The sequence below is a fragment of the Triturus cristatus genome, chromosome 9 (genome assembly GCF_964204655.1).
Source record: "Triturus cristatus chromosome 9, aTriCri1.1, whole genome shotgun sequence".
Classification (NCBI taxonomy): domain Eukaryota; kingdom Metazoa; phylum Chordata; class Amphibia; order Caudata; family Salamandridae; genus Triturus; species Triturus cristatus.
Window position 1 is genome coordinate 993139367 of NC_140592.1, and position 21954 is coordinate 993161320.

Genomic DNA, 21954 nt, shown 5'->3' on the forward strand with positions numbered 1-21954 from the left:
CATGCGTCAAGTTTTCACCCCACCCACTTGATAAGAAGTATCCCATACGGGGAATTCTTAAGGCTTCGTAGAATCTGTAGCACTGATCAATTCTTTGAAGAGTGTATCAATGAGAGTAAGCTCAGGTTCTCAGCTAGGGGTTACAGTGACCAGGTCATTAATACAGCTTTGGCCAAAGTCAGAAATAAATCCAGGAGCGATTTACTAACCTGCTCAAACATTACAGGATTCCAGAGAAAAGGGAATTCTGCCTTTGAGAATACAGAAACCAATTCAATGAGATTTGTAACAACATATAGTAGCCAACACAAAAAAATTTAACACTGGCCAATAATCCAAACAGATACAGTACTTAGTCAGTTATTCCCAACCCCCCCCCAGCTTTGACATTCAGAAAATCTAAGTCTATGTACAATGCCTTAGTCAGGCCTAGTCCTGAATTGACAACTTTAGCCAGCCAGCCCAGCACAATGTGGCTAGCACCACGTAACGGTTTTATTAAGTGTAACACATGCAGAGCATGTAAGTTTGGAATAAATACAACTCAGTACACTACCGTATTCGTGGCATCAATCAACCAAATCAAGGCCAGATATAGCTGCCGCACTGAGTTTGCTGTTTACGTGTTGAGTTGCATATGCGACTTGCAATACGTAGGCAGCACTAAACTTTAGGTGCATGTACGCATCTTGCAACATCTGAGAGCAATAGTCAATTCAGATATGACTTATCCAGTGGCTCGACACTTTAAGGCAGTCCACAGGAACAAACTAGAAGATCTTAAATATTATGTCATAGCTGCGGTTCCACCAATGAGAAGGGGAGGGAACAGGGAAAAAGTCCTCCGACAACTGGAGGTGAAATTTATACTCGAACTAAACACCCGCACTCCTAATGGACTTAATAATGGGGAAGAGTTGTACAACTTTTTATAAGAAAATAATGCTGTATTACATCTTGTGGATTGTCTTTTAGAATAATTGTATTTTATAGGAATGGAATATTATACATTTGTTCTATAAATATATATATATTTTTAGAGGTTATTTATGAAATTGTTAAGATATATAATAATTTTTGCAATTTTAACAACGTTTTTTGGAATAGAAGAAATGTCTACACACTAAATACAGATCTTCCCTTTTCCATGAACATCTATGTTTACATATTTATTCACATATTCTAATGCTGATATTCTTAAGACTTTCCTACTGTATCCGTTAAGGTCCCCATTGAACTGCACCCGGTGAGCGAAATCCCTTAATTATTGATTTTCTGAAATCAGTTCTGTTCCTGTACCGAAAATTTGAATCAATGATTATAATATCAGAAAAGTAACGACGATCTAAAACACATTTTCCCCATTAACTAGAATGCTTACGATAATAATCAGAATCAGCAATTTGCTTAAAATCTTCCCTTTAACTCCAGAAACATGTGGATTGTAAAGTCAATTCGGATTTCTTGTTAGATTTTTATAATCACAATAAGTACAATTGTGATTATAAGCCAACACCCATGGCGCAGGGTAAAAAGCCATTTACAGCTGAGGGCTGGCCACAGAGCCTAGTCTGTGACCAGGCCCTGTGGCGAACCCCCTACAAGCTGCCAACCCCGCATGGCGTATGGCCTTCAGCCGTGAACAGCAAGGAGTCAGACACAGGACCTGGCTTGACCCAATTCCCTGTAGCCAAATCCCCAGAAGGCTGCCAACCGCATAGGTTATGCCGTCTGGCCCTGGGAAGCCCATTCCCCAGGCCTAAATATAATTAAACAGGGGAGGGGAGTGTGCGGCACTCCTCCCCAAGCCTTCTTTGGCCCCAAGGACCCCATCCTCCTGGGTCAAAATCTAAGTGGAGGAGGAATACAGCCCCCCTGACTGAGTTCTTGATAGGCCCCCGGGACCCCATTCCCTGCGAACAAATACAATAAACAAGGGGGGGTGTCGCCCCCTCCCCAAGTCTTCTTGGGCCTGGGAATACCACCCACAGGTCCAAAATCTAGGGGACGTGGGGTGGATGTTGCCATCCTCCCGAGCCATCTCGGCCCCCCTGACCCAATCCCCTAGGCCTACATTAATTATATGCTGGTGTCCACCCGGGGCACCCACCAACCAACACATCGAGGGACATGGTAGGAGCACCAGTGCTCCTAAGGTCCCAGTCAGCTACTCGCCCAGAGGGAGTAGCTATTTATGCCGCTTCCTCCAGGCGGGAGCAATATGTTGATCTGTTTTCTGGCCTGCATCAGTGCAGGCAGGGAAACAGAACAGAACTCTGCTCCCAGCCGGCAGGACCATTTTTAAATCTCTGGGAGCAGACTTAGTGTTTGCTCCTGTTTGGCAGGAGATTTGAAAATACTCTCACCAGCAAGAGCAAACAGATGTTTTGGTGCCCGCTGTAGTTCGGGCAGTAAAACTTCTAGTGTGTTCCGAGGGTGGGCTCCCTGGGACATATTAAGTGAGCTGGCCCTGGGAGATGGTGTCCCCAGGTCAATTAAAGGTTCAGGGAGGGGTGCACTCGGCCCCCTCCCTTTTAATTTAAGTGATAACTTTTTTTTCTTTTTGTTTTGGCCCCAGGGGAGTCCCTTTGGGTCCTAGGGTAGCAGGGCATCCCTACCCTGCCCCCTTATATCATTTTTTTAAAATCTTCAGGACGGGGGACTAGCAACCTTTATTCTCATGTTGCTGGTAGCCAATCAGAGCACTCCATCACGCAGAAATCTGACTCTCATGGGAGTAAGATGCCTCAAGGGAAGAAAAGCACCCTGGGCCACTCAGAATGGTCTGTTTTACCGTCCAGATATACCAATATTTTTGTACCTTCTTTTTTTTAAAACTACTAAACGGATTTCCACCAAATCACAGAAGCACAATCCGCGTACCAAGATCTAGCTTCCTGACAATTTTGTGTAATTCCATTTAGCAGTTTTTGCTATAGCACACACACACACACACACACACACGCACACACGTGCACACACAGACAAACACAGACATATATTCACCTACACACACACACACACACATACATACACATGCACACCCATACACACACACACGCACACACACACATTCTTCAAACACACACGCAGGTTATAGGTAGCAACACAGTATTTGTGCTCTCCTCCCCTCCGAAAGCCTCCTCACCCCCACCCCACCTAAAAGAAATTCTAGAAAAACCACTGCTGTCTGGATCAGCACCAAAGAAACCATTGTAATTCTGACCTAATGTAGTCTAAATTCAATTACAGCAACACTTTAAACTGAAGGATAACTGCACCTGTTTTAGATTGGCATTCTGACCAGTCCACTGGCAGTATCCTCCAGGAGAGTGGTGTCCTCAATCCTCTAATGAACATCCACTTCTCGTAAACATATTGCTTATTAAAAGATTGAACGTCCATCAAAGTGATGCTGCTAGCATAACACATGATGCCTTGATTGTTGTGCCTTCTATGTTCCAAGGCATTGCAATTAGATCCCCAAGTTAAATATTGTAAATGTTGCTTGTGGGCCAGTGCCAACCTCCTTCTGGAATTTCTTGCCAGATGTTTTTCTGTTTTTTTCAAGTGCCCAGCCCGACAAAGACATTTACAAAGCATCCCTCTAGTTAGGAAAATACTGCTTTCTGGGTACAAACTAGCTTGGGTACGCTCCTCTGTGTGCCTCCCTTCTGTCCTCCTCTTCTGTCTGGAGAGCAGACGGTAGAAGTCGGTGTTCTGCCAGCGCTCATTAAACAACCCATTCTGATCAGCTAAGAGCAAAACTTAATTTCTCTAATGTATTTGAATATTGTTTAATTTTTTTCTTGAAGGTTTACGATCTGCAAAGCATTACTTAAATATGGTTATTCAGATCTTATTTCTACCATTTATTTGGGATGGAATTTATAAAAGTGCATCTAAAACTAATGCTGGGTATGTTTACAGCTTCAAATATTAAAGGGAATTTACAAACAACGCCCCATGATGAAAGGGTGTGCTTGTGCAGCGGTAATGCATGAGGAATATTAATGCATGTAAAATGTTATTACCCGTTATTTATTAACGTAAGGAAGAAATATCAGTGGAATCTACTTTGGTGGACCATAGATTACTCAGATTTTGAAAAAATATATCCTTTCTAATGTCTGGTGCCTTTTCAGAAAATATTTTTTAAATGGTGTGATTATTGTTTTTTAATATAATGTAGGTGCACACGTTTTTTAATATCATAAAGCTAGTTTTAGTAACATAATAACGATTATGAAAATTAAACGTTGGGTCTACCCTATCTAAAAAGGATCTTCCCTGCTTGGTGTGCCTTGGGTCGCGTGAGTGGGGTGGCATACCAGAATAGTAATGCAAAATAATAATCTGACATGCATATCCTGGGTGAAATATTTACATAAAATAATGTCACTGGGTGCAGATGTTATGTTATTAACTCCAATGGGGCACTGTTGTGTTCTTTTTTTGTTAAAGTTAGGATATGTTATTTTTGTTGGACATATTTACAACACAACATTCTGGTTCCATACCATGTGGGCTTTCCTCAGATTGGCATGCCTTTCTCTGTTGCACATTTGTTAGAAAAGAGCATGCTTTAATGCTTTATGTAGTATATATGGTTTATGTCACCCTAGATGCCTCCAAGGGCTGGAACACCAAAAGATGAGACAAAAGAAGTGGAACAGAAAGACCACAAAAGTATAAGAAAGGAACCGAGGAATAGGAATCTGGGAGAAATTTAAATAGAATGATCATACCAAAAACACTTTCATGTCACCCAGAAGAACCTTTAGAGCTGTGGTTTGCTGTAGATGGCAGAAGGTGTCTGGTCAGCCTCACCAGTAGGAGGGAGCAGGTGATGTAAGGAGTGGCAGGAGAGTGTAGGAGCCAGATTATGTGGATGTGGCGTTGGAGGTGGATTTCTGTCAGATGGATCAGGGTCTGAAAGATGTGAAATTGTGGCAACTTGCTGGGTGGCAATGGAGCGAAGGGTTGGGGAATGAGTGAGTTTGCCATATGAAACAGGACCTGTCTGATGATTAGTAACAATAGCATAATTTTTGTAGGAAGGAAGTAGAAATTGATGTAGGGTGGCAGGGTATATAAGTGACTATCACTGGGAAATGCCATAGAGAGTTGCCTGTGATAGCCCAGGTGAGCAGGAATAATGATTGACAAAGAAAGAGACAACCACAGGAATCAGGAGTTACCTTCCAGAGCACCACAGAGTTAGAATCTCCTTTTAACTGTTTCAAGTGATTCTGATGATGCCCCTTCCAAAGCCTCACCGTCCACAATTCCCATATAAACACTCAGGCATAAATGCACCCTTGCATCAGACCATTCCACATTCTCCTCCAAGACCAAGATACATTACCAAGTTTCGTGACTTTGCATCTTAACGAAACCATCCTTCTGACTAAACAATGCACACTTCCACACAATACACTCTCACTCTGTGAACCACTCCAGAGATCTGCACACACCAAATGCCAGTAACCTATAGATCAAGAGCACCCTGTTTCAAAGTATCGCTGCATTCCTCCCGCATGAAACGACTTCAGCCCTTATGCCAAAACCCATATCTCTTCTTTCCTCCACTGCTTCCACATCCAAATACTCATTATCCAATCTGTTGTCATCAACACAAAATATATCCAAAAAGACGCACTTTGAAACTATAAACCCCAGCTGAATCTCCACATTTTATCTGAATTCAGAACACATCCACTACACCTAGCAACCTCTTATTAGTCCAGATTCCACTAACCTTGCTTCATGGTTACACAATAGACTCTCCACAGCAATTAGATCAGACCGCGTGGGACCTTCTTTTCCTACCCTTAAAGCTACAACATAAACCTCCTCACCGGCAGGAACTTGACTTTCTTAGTCAATTTCTTGCAGACCTCATATTCCTTGCATCTTTCCTGGCATTGGATCTCATTTTCACTCTTTTCCTTGAAATTCCTGTGCTTTTGCTTTCTCTAACGGTTGTCTGTTCCTGAACCCAATTAATGTGCACTAGATGGCTCTTTTCCATGGTAAACCTGACTTCGCTGTCCCTGAATTGACTGTTTGGCAACCTTTTTCGTACACACTACCTTCGATTCATTATGGTGCAACACTATTTGACATTGACAACTACTTTTCTCCAAGAAATTTCTCATCCCTTCTGACACTAAACACATTCTGTGGCTAGTCACCTGCTCTCTGAGAGAGCCATCCTACACCACCTAGACCTCAAAAAATTCACCAGTCACTTCCTGTTGCCACCACAAACCACAACTCTGGCCATCTAGAAATAATTCACTGAAACGTTAAACATGTCTCTGACTTTATGGAAATACTATAAATGGCCTCATGATGTATATGCCTAGATTCTGTCACAGTTCATTGGCAGCCCCAAAAACCATTATGTGACATTAAAGAATTAACATTCTAAATGATATTCCCAGTAAGCCATCTGCTGTGATGTTCAAAAGGGAGGTAAAAGCAATTTTGATGAACCGATTCTTCTCACTTTCAACTTCCATCTCCTACGAGGTCATCTCTGCCAGTGGACCTTGCATCTCTGTACTCCCTAGGAAAATACAGCGAGATACTATTCATTCTTGTCCCTCCTCCCCTTTGGTAGTCAGTACGACATGAGTGGGTTTGGCGATAATCTCGAGGCCACTATTCTTAGTCAGTTTGTCAATTTGTTGATGGTCTGACTTGGCTCCTGCAACAGCGTTTGCTGTGTTAACTTACCGTTCTGTAAGTAGCTACAATTTCTTCTGTATATTATGCTATTATTACCCTATCTTGCAATTGTAGTATTATTGCTATTTTTATATACTGTGTATTTTTTTGCCCTGAGCAGTACTCTGATACCCATTGTCTTATTTGATCTTAGAAAGCTCATTAAAATAAAAAGAAATCTCGACACAACAACATTTTATGAAGAAAATAAAATTAAGAAAAGTGATAATTTATATATATTTTTACCTCTAATGTTCATTCATAGGATTTACAGCACCTTTTTCATTAGAATTGATTTTTTAGAATTTTGAATGTAATGTCTTTTTACCTTGGAATGTTTAATATTTTATTGCTTTTTGCTAATATTGCTGAACCTATTAGCCATTCTGATTGCCTTATGTGTTATCTTTACTATTCCTGTTTAATCGTCTTACTTAAATTAGTTCTGGAAAAAGACATTCACAATTTGGGAGTCGTAAATTTATACGGCTGTATGCCCTGGTGTGTAATTTTCTTGGAGAATCATTCCAGGAACAGAAAGGTCGGCTCAGACCTTATAGAGAATGGATTGTTTCATAACTTAGAAGCAATAGTGGAGAAACTCTTCATTCGCATCAAGGCAAGGTTTGCAGAGAATTGTTGCAAAAACCATAGTGAGAGCTTTATCTGCACTACATAGACATGGATTTTCTCTGAGTTTGCCTTGTTGATCCGTCCAACTTAACAAAGGTGAGGAACGATATCCATCTTGTAGCCTGCTTATCCCTTAGGACAGGGATGTGGGACACTTCTCAACATGGCAGGTTCCTAGAGAGTACTTAGACAGTAAGCCCTTGAGACTGGTAGCCAATTATTAGGGAAAATAGATTAAACATACACTGTTTTACCAGACTAATAGGTATGTTTTAGGTGGCACGCCATGAAAAAATTGATATATTTCATTGGTGACCCTTGCGAACCTCTGGATTCATAACCAACATGAGTGGAAATTGTGCTACAAAATACACATTTGACCCTGTCTTTTTCCAAAATATTGTCAGGGAGAATACACCCCCATCCCCCGAACTACCCTCCATGAAGTCTGCATTGCTTACTTCGCTCAGATGCTCAATGTCAATGGTCAATGGTTTATGCAGTTGCTTCTTCGAACTTGCCTGCGTGGGGCTTACACAATCTAGACCAGCTTTAGGAAACTGATTAAGTGAATGATTTAATGAGTGAGTTAATAAATGAATCCTGAAACAGAACACTCAGGAGCTTCTCTTTCCCTTGTTTCTAGCTGGTGATAAGTCACTAACAGCAAGTAATCTGACAAATGTAACATGTGTGTATGTATCTTATGGGCACATGAATGTATGAAAAAGCATATTTACATATGTATGTTTTACTACAGCCCATAGAAACTCACTCGTACCAATGCGATCCATCCATGACATACTCTGGGCATTCTTAGTAACATCTTTAATAACCCTGGTATAATTATGTCAATTATTGACAAACTGAGAACATTTCAGGCAACATCTAATCTAGTGGACATATGCTTAAACCAGCAGTGGCATACTGTCTGTTTTCTAGGTGAAATTCTGTCTGTCTCATGATTTACATTCTTGGCAACATTCTGTTGCTAGTATTACAGTAGCCATTAATCAATTAATTATGGAACTTCTTGATACAATTCTGGTTATCTTTGGCATACTGGTGGTGATATTCATATCATACAATGATACTCCCCTGGAATTTGATGATGATGAATGGACATAAAGGGCAGAATCTGTTCATGGGCTATAGTATATGTGAATGCCTGGTAAAAATAATAATCTGATATTTGGATACCAAAATATATTCACTAAACATGAAAGTCTGATATTTTGAGACAAAAATACATTTTACAAGGCAAATAGAGAAGCTTGAGGCCACAAATGAAAACTGAATTGAGATGTTTCATATTTCATAAATTGGGTGGACATTAAATTGATGAAGGCAGAAAAAAGCCAACAAGTGTTTTGTAACATAGAAGGTGATTCAAATGCTTCCTCATGACATGGAGGACTCATAAATATTAAAATATGTATTAAGAATGTGTATAACAATTGAATGATCGACAAGTATTGAATTCCAGAGAGCACAGATATTGTTAGATACCATAAGAGTTATTGAAGGAAATTAGTGTAAGAACAAACAACAAAAAATGTTTTACCATATTATACCGAATACGTATCATAACCACAAAAAACACACCGTGAAATCTATCTTGATACAAATATTTACAAAAATGCTAACAGATTAGATTTCTGTTTTTTTCAAATCAAATGATGTGCAGCCTTTTTTGTACTACAAATCACTTGACCGATATTTTATTATTGATTTTTGTTCATGTAGTTTTGTGCCAGACCTTGCTAATAATGATATATTTGTGAGTCAGAACATATCCTTCTGAACTATTAATTATTCAATCAACATTCCTTATTTAGTTTCTGGAATTCTCTTGATCATTTATTGAAGTTCAAGAAAAATTAGCCTGAAGATAAATTACTGAGATAGTAAGGAAAGAGTGTGAAATAGTGTTCACATCTCTTTTCATTGTATGTCATATGGAGTATCCGTAAATGTGGTTTTGAATATGAAGGGTCATTTTCTCACTTTGTTGGTGTTTCAAATAAATATGAAATATTCCAGTTTTACACAAGCTTAATGTAGGGTGAACCCTCATAATATGCACATAAATCTATGACAACAAGTTAAGTGAGCTGATTATGTTTAAAGGATGAGCAGCATAAAAAGTAAAATAAAAAAAAGAACAGTCATTTGTTTTATCAGGATCGCCATTTAGGCTTGGGGTGTTGGGTTATTGGTGCCCAAAATGCACCAATCATGATGCATACTGCATTATATAAAGTGCATAAAAAATGGCATCCTTTTGTGTTTTGCATTCTTTTAAAGGTTTGGGAGATGTCAATTTCTTTCTTCCAAACAAAATTATGTTTGTGTTGGTAAAATATCTGTAGTTTCACACACCACTAAACTGATATTGCTGACAAAATGACTGCAGTTCTGAAATAGATTTAAAGCTGATATTTGAGTGATTGTAGAGTTTGGGAGACTTTTTGTTCATTTTGGTTACATTGTATCAGATGGTTTTTACTTCCCTTTGCTTTTTTTCTGACTTGTGTGGAGGCATTTTATTATCTAGATTATTAATTCATTTTGAGGTTATCACTACTGCTGTCTAACGCCTGAAAACGCAAGATTTGTGTAACCTCTATGCGAAATGATCCTGTGATCTCTATATAATTGAGAAGTACCATTACTCTATGAGCTTGTTAGGTTTGTGTATGCCTGCTGTCTACACCTGTGATTGTTGAGTGTATTGCAGAATTTATGTAGCGCGTCATAAACCAGCTGAAGCTGCAAATTACTTTCATATATGTATAACAATTGATGTGTTCATCCTGTCCCTTCCATGTAGATTCTACATCATATGTTTAAGAATACACTTGGAAAGTGTTTGATTAAAAAATGTATTCATGAATTTAATTTTGAAAAATAATCAGCCATGTGTCCCTACATTCTAGATTTTCTTAACTACCTATAATACATATAGCTCTTTAGCCAAATTCTTGTGGCCATTGTCTAGAAAACACTTCAATGTTATGCTCCCGGGTTTTCAAAATGTTCTTGGGGAAAGTGTGACCTAGCAACTTTGCCTAAGGAAAGACTTGAATTTTGGGAATATTTCATTAAAGTACTTTCAGAATGATGTGTTATCAAGATTATGACACAAATTCTCACTTTACTTACCTTAATCACATCTTTTCTCTTGCTCTGATTACTGAGGGCAGTGAGATGGAGAGGAGAGAAGTAGTTTCTTAACAGCAGCTACTTCATACGTGCTATTACCATTGGATTGTGTCATTTCACTAGACCAATGCTGTGTCACAGCAACAAAACTATTACAATCTCTGAAAATGGACACACTATGTAATGATGGAAGGGGTACTTCAACTAAGCGATGATGGAAACTTTTACAGTAATTTCAAATGATTAGACTTGTTTATTGTTCTTTATGTTTTTTATTGCTAAATCATAAGATTGAAGTTTGACTGTCATAAAATCTGGGATAAGGGACCAAATTACACCAGCGCAATCAAGGTTCTGTGGATTTTTCTGACAGGATAGCCATTCTCCAAAATGTATTGATTCTGTGTCAGAACCACTTGTTGAGATATTCAAGGGCTTGAAGCCAATACATACCTTTATTGATTTAATTTTTATTTTGTACAAATGTTATTTTTTAAACCTTTTTTGCTTCTATGGGAAGGTGTGCGACTAACCAACAAAAACATCACAGCATTTTTCCACATTTTAATTTGTAATTAAATCTATAATCATTTAATTTGTTATAACATTTCTTTCCATTTGTATTTGGCCCTATGCTTGTTGAGATATAGGTCTCTTTTTCTGGAGCCTAAACTTGCTAAAAATCTTTTTTTTTTAAAATATGTATTACAATCATGACCTAACTAGATAACTTATGTTTCACCTCAGGTAGCAAAACACATTTTCATATACTACATACTTCCTTCTCAACACTGCCTCAAAAAGATGACCTAGTAATGAGACTGCCTTACACAATGCCAAAAATGCCATTAAAATCAAACCCATTTCCCCATTTCAAAAAGCTGCTTTATCACTTCCTGCATCCTGCCTGGATCTCTTTTGCCCTTGTCTTTGAAGTACCATGTTCGCCATTTTAGTTTGTATATGTCAATTGAATTTATAACATCAATTCACAAAAAATAGCTACAGTCTCATTTTTCCTCACACTCTTTGGGTGTGCCATGTCGAGTTTAAATGCATCCACCTCACCCTGTGGAACAATAGGATTTTTTCATTGTCAATTTCACCCACCCACACCCCTCCACCCCATTCCTGGTTTGGCTTTTTGGGACATTATAGAGGAGAAAAATGTTATTCTGAGAAAGTGTGTTGATTTATGTGCGATAAATTGTGAGGTTGGTAAATAATTTTAATAGAATTTGTTTTATTTTCTAGGTGACTATATACCCCTGAAGCAGAGACTTCCGCTCTTGTGAGTATTCCATGGAATTTGCTCCAAAATACTTTGTGTACAGTGTAGAGTATATTGAATGTGATGTAGGACTCCACCAAAAAGCCAACAACATTATTTCAGTGGAGTTGTCATGGTGTTATGTCTCTTTCGATGCAAACGTCTGGTTGACTGGTTTTGCTACATCTGTGGCATTTTGATAAGCTCTTCAGGGAGCCTAATGTAGATAAATCTATGGTGTTGTAATTAGCATTGTTGCAGGGACACACTACCGAGCAGAAGTGAATTTACAACACGCCGGAGAGAAGCCCGGGAAGCACCTGCTGCTCCTAGAATCGGATACCACTGATGGTGATATTACCTATGAAATGGTGATACTTTTAATTTGATACAAAGCAAATTTGCCAGAAAAAAAGCACTTCACGGTCCCATATTGAAACTGAACTTGGACGGAATGGTCTCATCCGTTCACTAAGGTATCATGTATTTAGGAGGAAAGTGCATGATCGCAACTGTCCCTTTTCTCACTGAGAAACTTTCAATAACAGGCAGTTCACTATCGTATCTTTAGTCATGAAGAAGAACCCATGGTGATGATTTTCAACCACACTCGATATTTGGGGGTCGAAACGTTGACGTAAACTGAACAAAAGTTCCAGGCCCGATTAGACATATCTATCCCAGAATGAAAAACATATGTATGACTAGGGACAATTAGTGTAGATGGTCGCCCAAGCAAGCTTTTGTATATATGTTATTTATGTCAAGTGCCTCCATTGTCTGCTGTGTTAGTGTTTATGTAATGTATCAAACACACACATATATATATATATATATATATATATATATATATATATATATATGTAATTTTTCTATGTTGTGAAGCAGTCCTGTTTTTGAATATTGATATGTGTATCAACGTATACGATATATGATTTTCTAATATATCGTTCGCACACTTTTGCATTTAACAGTGTTGGTGTAATTCATTTTGTCATTTATGTTCAGTATTGCATTTCTGTATATCATTGATTGATAGTCCTAAATTGCTGTGGCCAAATCCAGTGAAAAGCAATTGTTTCCTTCATGGCAGAACCTCTGTCTGTATACTGTCATAATTCCCCGGGTTCTGCATGATACTGGGATACCCCATTGATATTAATGGACTATGGTGTTATAGGCATTCTACAAAAGAGCTTTTGTCAGCTTATCTGGTGATTACCTTCACTATTGCCTGAGGCTTGAGCCGGGCTGCTAGCTTTTAAAAACGCTCTGATTCAGATTTTAACTTGTTACTGTGATTATCCTTTGTGTCCTACCCCCCCCTGCAAGCAGTCACGGAATTTCGCGCTGCTCGATCTATTTACCGCTCAGGCGATTTAAAATACTGAGCTTACTCTCTGGAGGGAGCGCTGCACTTTCGCTCACCTGCCTCCTTTCCCTGGGTGTACAGCCGATTCAGGGCTGACTCAGGAGGGCCACGCTCGAGCAGACGGCGGCGGCCATTTTGGATAGGGACAGTATAAAAACAGTAGAAGGACTTGCTTCGCGAGGAGATTACCTTCACTATTGCCTGAGGCTTGAGCCGGGCTGCTAGCTTTTAAAAACGCTCTGATTCAGATTTTAACTTGTTACTGTGATTATCCTTTGTGTCCTACCCCCCCCTGCAAGCAGTCACGGAATTTCGCGCTGCTCGATCTATTTACCGCTCAGGCGATTTAAAATACTGAGCTTACTCTCTGGAGGGAGCGCTGCACTTTCGCTCACCTGCCTCCTTTCCCTGGGTGTACAGCCGATTCAGGGCTGACTCAGGAGGGCCACGCTCGAGCAGACGGCGGCGGCCATTTTGGATAGCGACAGTATAAAAACAGTAGAAGGACTTGCTTCGCGAGGAGATTACCTTCACTATTGCCTGAGGCTTGAGCCGGGCTGCTAGCTTTTAAAAACGCTCTGATTCAGATTTTAACTTGTTACTGTGATTATCCTTTGTGTCCTACCCCCCCCTGCAAGCAGTCACGGAATTTCGCGCTGCTCGATCTATTTACCGCTCAGGCGATTTAAAATACTGAGCTTACTCTCTGGAGGGAGCGCTGCACTTTCGCTCACCTGCCTCCTTTCCCTGGGTGTACAGCCGATTCAGGGCTGACTCAGGAGGGCCACGCTCGAGCAGACGGCGGCGGCCATTTTGGATAGGGACAGTATAAAAACAGTAGAAGGACTTGCTTCGCGAGGAGATTACCTTCAGTATTGCCTGAGGCTTGAGCCGGGCTGCTAGCTTTTAAAAACGCTCTGATTCAGATTTTAACTTGTTACTGTGATTATCCTTTGTGTCCTACCCCCCCCTGCAAGCAGTCACGGAATTTCGCGCTGCTCGATCTATTTACCGCTCAGGCGATTTAAAATACTGAGCTTACTCTCTGGAGGGAGCGCTGCACTTTCGCTCACCTGCCTCCTTTCCCTGGGTGTACAGCCGATTCAGGGCTGACTCAGGAGGGCCACGCTCGAGCAGACGGCGGCGGCCATTTTGGATAGGGACAGTATAAAAACAGTAGAAGGACTTGCTTCGCGAGGAGATTACCTTCACTATTGCCTGAGGCTTGAGCCGGGCTGCTAGCTTTTAAAAACGCTCTGATTCAGATTTTAACTTGTTACTGTGATTATCCTTTGTGTCCTACCCCCCCCTGCAAGCAGTCACGGAATTTCGCGCTGCTCGATCTATTTACCGCTCAGGCGATTTAAAATACTGAGCTTACTCTCTGGAGGGAGCGCTGCACTTTCGCTCACCTGCCTCCTTTCCCTGGGTGTACAGCCGATTCAGGGCTGACTCAGGAGGGCCACGCTCGAGCAGACGGCGGCGGCCATTTTGGATAGGGACAGTATAAAAACAGACGTCCATTGCTTCGCGCAGCGAACGCGCACAGCCGGCGCGCCATAGTCGCGCCGGAGTCCAGCCAGAGTCCTGCCCGTCTGCGCTCGTCCGCGCTAGGCTGGGCTCTGGGCTCTGGCATACCCTTTATTGGTGAGTAAAGCCACTATATCCATCATGACTCTTACATACTCCTCCGAAGAGTTATTTGCGCTACGTGGTGCTCCCAATAATAACTGCTCCACCTACCCTTTCCCGCCTCACAAGTTCAGCTGTCCTCGCTGCAACTTTTCACTAAAAACCCCTACCACATGCAGATCCCTCCAACATCAAGGCAGACGAAAGAGACAGGTATGCTCTAGGACAACTTCCACTCGCCCCCTCTTAAGATTTTGGAGCATAAATTGCCGATCCTTACCACAACATAGATACAATATCCACGATTTTCTAGATCAAAATCAACCTGATGCTATATTCCTGACCGAGACGTGGCTCAGAGACTGCTCGGGCCCGGATGTGGCAGACGCCATTCCCTCTAACTACGCCATTCTTCGTCAGGATAGAGTTTCCGGTAGGGGCGGAGGAATTGCAATTATTTACAAAAATGTATACACTTGTAAATTGGTAGACACCACTCAAAAAGATTGTGAATCAGCCCTTTTTAAATTATCCATTACCCCCCAATTTACGCTGTCAGGGCTACTGGTATACCGTCCCCCTGGGACAGCGAGCCCTTGGATAACATCGTTACCGGACTTCCTAGCCCCAGTACTGCTTAAAGCGCCTAATTTCACAATCTTAGGGGACCTAAACATACATTTTGACGACCATGAGTGCCCTAATAGGAATCAGCTTCTCCCTATTCTGGAAGCTTTTAACCTTCAACTTCTAAACACAGGTCCCACTCATTGTGCCGGTCACTTACTGGACCCGATCCTATCTAACCTGTCCCTAGATTGTTCTCGTGAAGCCCTACAAATCACCTGGTCCGACCACTTAGCTGTCCCCTTCTCTTATGACATGACTGATACAGTAATAAGACCTGAGGTGGAAACTACGCGGCCAGTTCGGAATTGGGGGAAGATTAACTTGCCAGAACTCAATAAACTACTGATCAAAACACTTCCATGTGTTGAACTACCAACTGCCGCTCTCAATTGCGCCACTGAACTCTGGCTAACCACTGCAGTCAATACAGCGCTTCCAATGACATCAAAGCCCGCATTTTCACACCACCCTCCTGCTCCATGGTATTCGGAACAACTTAAAAGCCTCCGCTCACATTGTAAGACCTTGGAGCGTAAATGGAGACAAGGCTATTCTCCTTCACGTAAAGCCACATATAAAGAAGCCTTAAAAAAATACCACTACAGTTGTAAAACTGCTAAAGCAGACTACACAAGGAAAACTGTGACTGATGCACAAAACTGCCCAAAGGTGCTATTCTCTGTTGTCAAAAAATTGACTGGTGCTAACTCGATCCCTCCTCCCCCGGCACTTGATGGCATTCAGTGTCAGTCCTTAGCGGATTACTTCATAGATAAAGTTGATCTTATCTATGAAAATTTCACTACACCTCCAGGTACTATGTACACTGCCCTTGACATAGTCCAAAAATTGGAAAACAATGACACTGATGCAGTAGTCACTACTTGGCAGCCCTTAGACGCCATTTCTTTCCTCTCCTGTTTAAATAGTGTGAGATCGGGCTCCCCACAGGACGCTCTCCCGGCCAAAATATTAAAACAATTAGACCCCCTCACTCATCCCCCCATCATTAAATTACTCAACGCTTCTCTGAGCGAGGCCCATGTCCCACAACCTTGGAAACACGCCATGGTTGTACCGTTATTAAAAAAACAGGGTGCAGATCCTTCAAATCCTGCTAACTTTCGCCCTATATCTTTGTTGCCAATTTTCTCAAAGATATTGGAGAGACATATAAATTCTCAGCTCTCCAAACTGGTTGAAAACACTGGATTTCTCCATCCTTCTCAGTCGGGCTTTCGGCCTAGGCACTCAACCGAGACAGCCCTCCTGGGGGTGACAGAGAGTCTTAGGCACGGTGTCGATCAGGGAAACACCATGGCGCTCATCCTGCTGGATTTGAGCGCAGCTTTCGACACCGTGTCACATTCCATCCTCATTGACTCTCTGAAATCTCTAGGTGTGGCAGGCCAGGCCTTGGCCTGGCTGGCGTCTTTCCTTAGTGACCGAAGCTTCCAAGTGTTTTCTTCTAAAGCTGCCTCCGCCATTTGTCCTTCCACCCGTGGCGTCCCCCAGGGCTCAATTCTTAGCCCTTTATTATTTAATATTTATGTTAAACCCTTGGCAACCATAGTCGAACAAGCTGGGCTAACCCTGTTTTCCTACGCAGATGACACCCAGATTGTCTTCTCCTTGTCAGGGAGAGACGTAAACAACATCTCCGCACTCAAGTCGGGCCTCACTCTTGTGGCCGACTGGATGCGGAGAAATTGTCTCAAGCTGAATGGGGAGAAGACTGAGGTGGTCATTCTGGGACAGAACAAACATCTTTGGGGTCCTCGCCATTGGCCCATCGAACTGGGAAATGCGCCTACACCATCTACGGCAGTTCGCAACCTGGGCGTCATTACTGACGACAGGCTAACTATGAGACAACAGGCTACTAAGGTCTCAGCCATCTGCTTTTCAACCTTGCGATGGCTTCACAAGATTTTGTGGATGCTCCCCCTCTCCTCTCGCAGAACTGTAGTCCAGGCACTTGTAACATCACGCCTGGACTATGGCAACATTCTCTATTTGGGCGCAGATAAAGCTACTATACATGTGCTGCAGGTGGTGCAAAATGCGGCCGCGCGCCTGCTAAAGAATGTCCCCAGACGCACCTCAGCCACTGCCGCTTTGCGTGACCTCCATTGGTTGAGCATCCCAGAACGCGTTAAATTCAAGGCACTCTGCTATATGTTCAAGGCTAAGCAGGGTAGCGCCCCAGTATATGTTCAGGGGCTGGTAAAACCCTATAGACCCCTGCGCTCATTAAGGTCATCGGACATTGGCAATTTCACAGTACCAAGATGGAAGCTGGCAAAAATGGGAGGCCGCTCCTTTTCCACTCTTGGTCCTAAATACTGGAACTCCCTCCCATTGGCATTAAAATCTGAGACCAACTTACTCCGCTTCCGTAAGGCTTTGAAGACCCTGCTCTTTACTAAGCGTGACCAATAGTCGGCAGAGGCCTTAAGTCTAGGTGACATTCTCTTTTCTTCTACAGTCTATCCCTGGCGCCGGGAAACCCATTGTGGGTAGCTGTGCGCGGTACAAGCTTAAATAAATAAATAAATAAATAAATAAACTCAAGTTATAAAAGAAGTTGTAAGAACATCAAACTGAATGTTTTATGCACTTTCCCACTGAGTTAGGATGTGTACTTGAACTCTTCACTGAATAACCATCTCAGTTTTTTTACGTCTGCTATATGATTGGAGGTAGTCCAAAGCTTGTGGGCCTTGTTGAAGATTTTTTGGACACGTACTCAATATTGCTGCTACCACATGTGACTGAGGACATATTTAGAAATTAAACGGCAACGGTGGAGTAAGGGTGATGAGAACATTGGCACTTAGCAGGGCAACCTGAATATTGATGATTCGACTGACACTAATATGCTTGTTGAATTTGGTTTAGAAGAAAGAACTAAATCCCTTCCAATGCAGTTGGAACACTCTCAGCAAATCACAAGGCCTTCTCATTAGTATTAACTTGTCCACCATCATAAGTTGCTGAACAACAGAGCTTGTTCCAGGGCAGCTTTGCTGACCTTTCTCCATTGAAATGAGGAGCTTTTCCCTGATATTTTCCAGTGTGGTAAGGTTTCAGTTCTTCTCACAGGTTAGGTAGGAGATTGTTGTTTAATGTGTATGCTGCTGTCTTGTGACTTTTTTATTTTTTTTATTGTTTTTATTTAGTTTAAAGGAATCAACATAGCATAAGCATACATGCAGAAAAGTATCCATCAAAGGAAGGACAAGCATATAATCACATACAAAGATAATACAGAGAGTGCCCTAATATTTGTCATATAAGCACAGTATTGTATAAGAAACCAATGTATCTAGGATTCAGATAACATTTTACTGAGAAACGTAGTTGCTGTAAATAGATACAATGTAATCAGCGTATGCCATATGCTCTACAAGAGGTGCTCGAAAACAAACAAAGGGAAAGACTAATAAGTCTAGCTATTTTCTCTGTAGCAGATTAAAGGAGTCGCACGGTCCACACTGTCGAGGGTAGACTATAGGAATGGAAGAATCCATATATTGCGCTATGGGAAAGGAAGGACTGGGTAGAGAAAGGGAGGTAAAGGATTAAAGAAATGTATGGGGGGGCAGTCAGTGGCGCCCTAAGACGCTATCCCGAGCCTGATGTCTGTGATGGGCTAACATAAAGGTCTATGGAGGGAGAGGACCATAAAGGGAGTTACCGATTAGGATGGTAATGCTCCGATATGACAGAGCAGGCATATTGGGACTGGTCAGTGGTTGATAATAGATAATCGTCTGAGGGTTGCCAGATATCTTTCATCCTAGAGGTTGGGGGTTGAAGAGAGGCAAACAGCTCACTAGTAATGTCACAGTTATGTTGGTGAGCCAGTTGGCAGCGGTAGGGGTGCAGGCGCTTACCCCAATGCAGGGCAACTTCACTTTTGGCCAGTAATAGTGCCATTGCATTAAAGTGTCTAGTACTTTTAGGAAAGTCTTATATGTAACCCAGCAGGTTGATAAAGGGATCTGCATCTAGGTCAATCTCTAATATTTGGGTTAACCGGGAAAAATATCTCACCCCAGTTATAAGCTATATGCCTGCATGTCCATATCATGTGGAGGATGTCTGCACCAGAAGTGTCACATTTAGGACAATTGGAAGATTGCCACTGGTCATATTTGTATTGGTCATTAGAACTGATGTAGGCTCACCGCAAACTTGAAATGAAGATGTTTGTTATGATGGTTGGGCGCGACCATCCGGGTTAGTGCACAGCATGCAGCACACACCGTATCTGTTATGGGTTTCCCTAGGTCTCTTTCCCAATAGGTTCTAAGTTTTACATCTTGAGATGGGAGTAGGACTTTACTGGCATGATACGATTTGGAGACTAATCACCTCCTATTGGGAACGTTAATTACTAATGTTAGGGGAGGGATCTCGTCTGGTGCTATTGGATAAGTCAAAATGGTAGCTGTCAATGCATTGTGTATGTGGTGCAGGACAAAGCGGTCCATGAGGTGAGCCTCAGTGAAGCGCGTGTCTGTGGAGTGTGTTAATGTCTACCTCATTGGAAATAGGTCACTGAAACTATAAAGGCCATATTGTGACAAGGTACTTTTCACCCGGGTTTCACAAATTATGGGGAGCCAAGTGTTATCTGTCAGTATTAAGGCAGGAGAGTATAGGAGGGTGCCAGTCAGAAGTCATTGAAGCTCCCTCCATGCCCACCAGGTGGTGGAAAGGGTTTGAAAATTCTTAAGCTCAAGAGAGAGCCTTTTGGGAGGTATGAAGGAAAGCGAAGTAGGTGCAGTAAGGTCCACTTCTAGTTTGGTGTACAGCAGTCTGGTGTCCGCATAATACCAATGATGGGCATATTGCCATTGCATAGCCAGATAATACATTTGGATGTGTCCCAGCTAATGTGATGTTACTTACCAGCCCAAATATGTTTGAGGATAAAGCCGCGCAATGTAAGGAAGAACTAGTTGGTGAGTGTATGGGAATATTAAGGAATATATAGAGGAATCTGGGGAGAATCACAATTTTTTTTATTGCGATCCTGCCAACCATTGAAACAGGCAGACAAATCCATTGATTAATTTGCATTGATATTGTGTCAATGGCAGGGCCGTAATTCAGCCGCATCACCTGTTTCTGGTCTGGATGGAGTAGTATGCCTAGATATTGCAAGCACGGAAATCACTTGAAAATGTAATAACCACCTTCACTTTAAGACTTACTTAGTGGAACTCCAATTTCCTGGTGTATTTCTTCTCTTGGTCGACAAATCTTTGTGACTGTGTTAGAATGGATCACAATCTGAATACATTAGTAAAATAATCATCAACTTAAAGCATTTAATGTTCAGACAATTATGAGAGGTTTGAGGAAGTTTTTAAAAGCTTTATTTCTCATTAAAGAGATTAGTTCGTATTTGTTTTTTCTTTTATTCAGGTTAGTTAGATAAGTCTGTTTACAGAAATATAAAAGGTGTTTTATATTATAGATAGTATTTAAAATAACAGCGTGTTCCATAAAGAAAATTAGTTCTTATTTTAATCTATAGTACATAACCTATCCTAGCAAGAACCCATAAAGAGTTTTTTTGGAAACCAGCAAGCACATTTTCGTAAAGTGCTAATAGTTATGGAAGGTCGAACTCCCCATAAAGAGTAGTTCTGGAAACCCAACCGAGTTCCCTAACAGCTGCTGTAACAACTGTTGAAATAGGTAGAGGGAAGCAATCATAGCAGTAGCTATGATCAGCATAAAGACAGGAGGTCTCCTCACAAAAGTTAAGGGAAATGAGGGAAATCACCGTTAGCAGTCGCTTACAGCAATCATGGGCAAGATTAGCACAGTAAAGTGCTAAGGCTCATGGCAGGGAAAGTATGCATAGAATGTGTTGCCTCTCTAGATAGGAACAAGTACTATATAGAAAAGCACAAAACATGTTGCAAACTCAAACTGTTGACGCATCCAGACCAATGAGAGAGGATCTTCTGATTGTCTGTTGCATTACTCCTTGATTTCCACTGTAAACGTCCATGTCGACATGTTGTTTGATAGGCGGCTACTAAATGTTACAAAGGATACTTCTAGGAAGATTCTCATAAGAACTTTTAGCAAGTTTACTCTTTCAGTTGCTCAGTGTCCCATTGTGTAATGATGGGCTGTCCTATGAAATGAAACATTAACGTCTGGCATGTCTTTGCTAGATCATGGAAAACAGAGCTATAGCAAGCGCTTTCTTTCATTTAATTTTTTTTCATTATAAGCAAATGGCAGAGAAAACTATCTAAATACGTTGAAATCATATGGTGTGAGGTGAAAAGAAATGCAATGTGCAGCAAACAGCATATTTCATGAACATTTCAAGTTTTACAGTTCAGTTATAATGTTAAAGTCAGCATGAAGGAAAACCATTTATTATTGTTAAAGGAACAGTAAAGAATAAAAATAATTTTGAGGCCTAGTTGTTAAAGAATGATAGAAATGGGATTTTTTTCCAAAAACAAACAGCATTTTCTAT

At 41.3% G+C, this 21954-nt stretch overlaps 1 protein-coding gene across 5 annotated transcripts in view; it reads left to right on the forward strand.

Moving 5' to 3' along the window:
* Positions 1 to 21954, forward strand: part of STON2 (stonin 2) — a 668352-nt gene that overhangs the window by 57307 nt on the left and 589091 nt on the right. For all 5 annotated transcript variants that reach the window (XM_085626602.1, XM_085626605.1, XM_085626603.1 and 2 more), the window contains one exon: positions 11788 to 11824. The gene's annotated coding sequence lies outside the window, so the exon portion shown is untranslated. The remainder of the gene's footprint in view (positions 1 to 11787; positions 11825 to 21954) is intronic.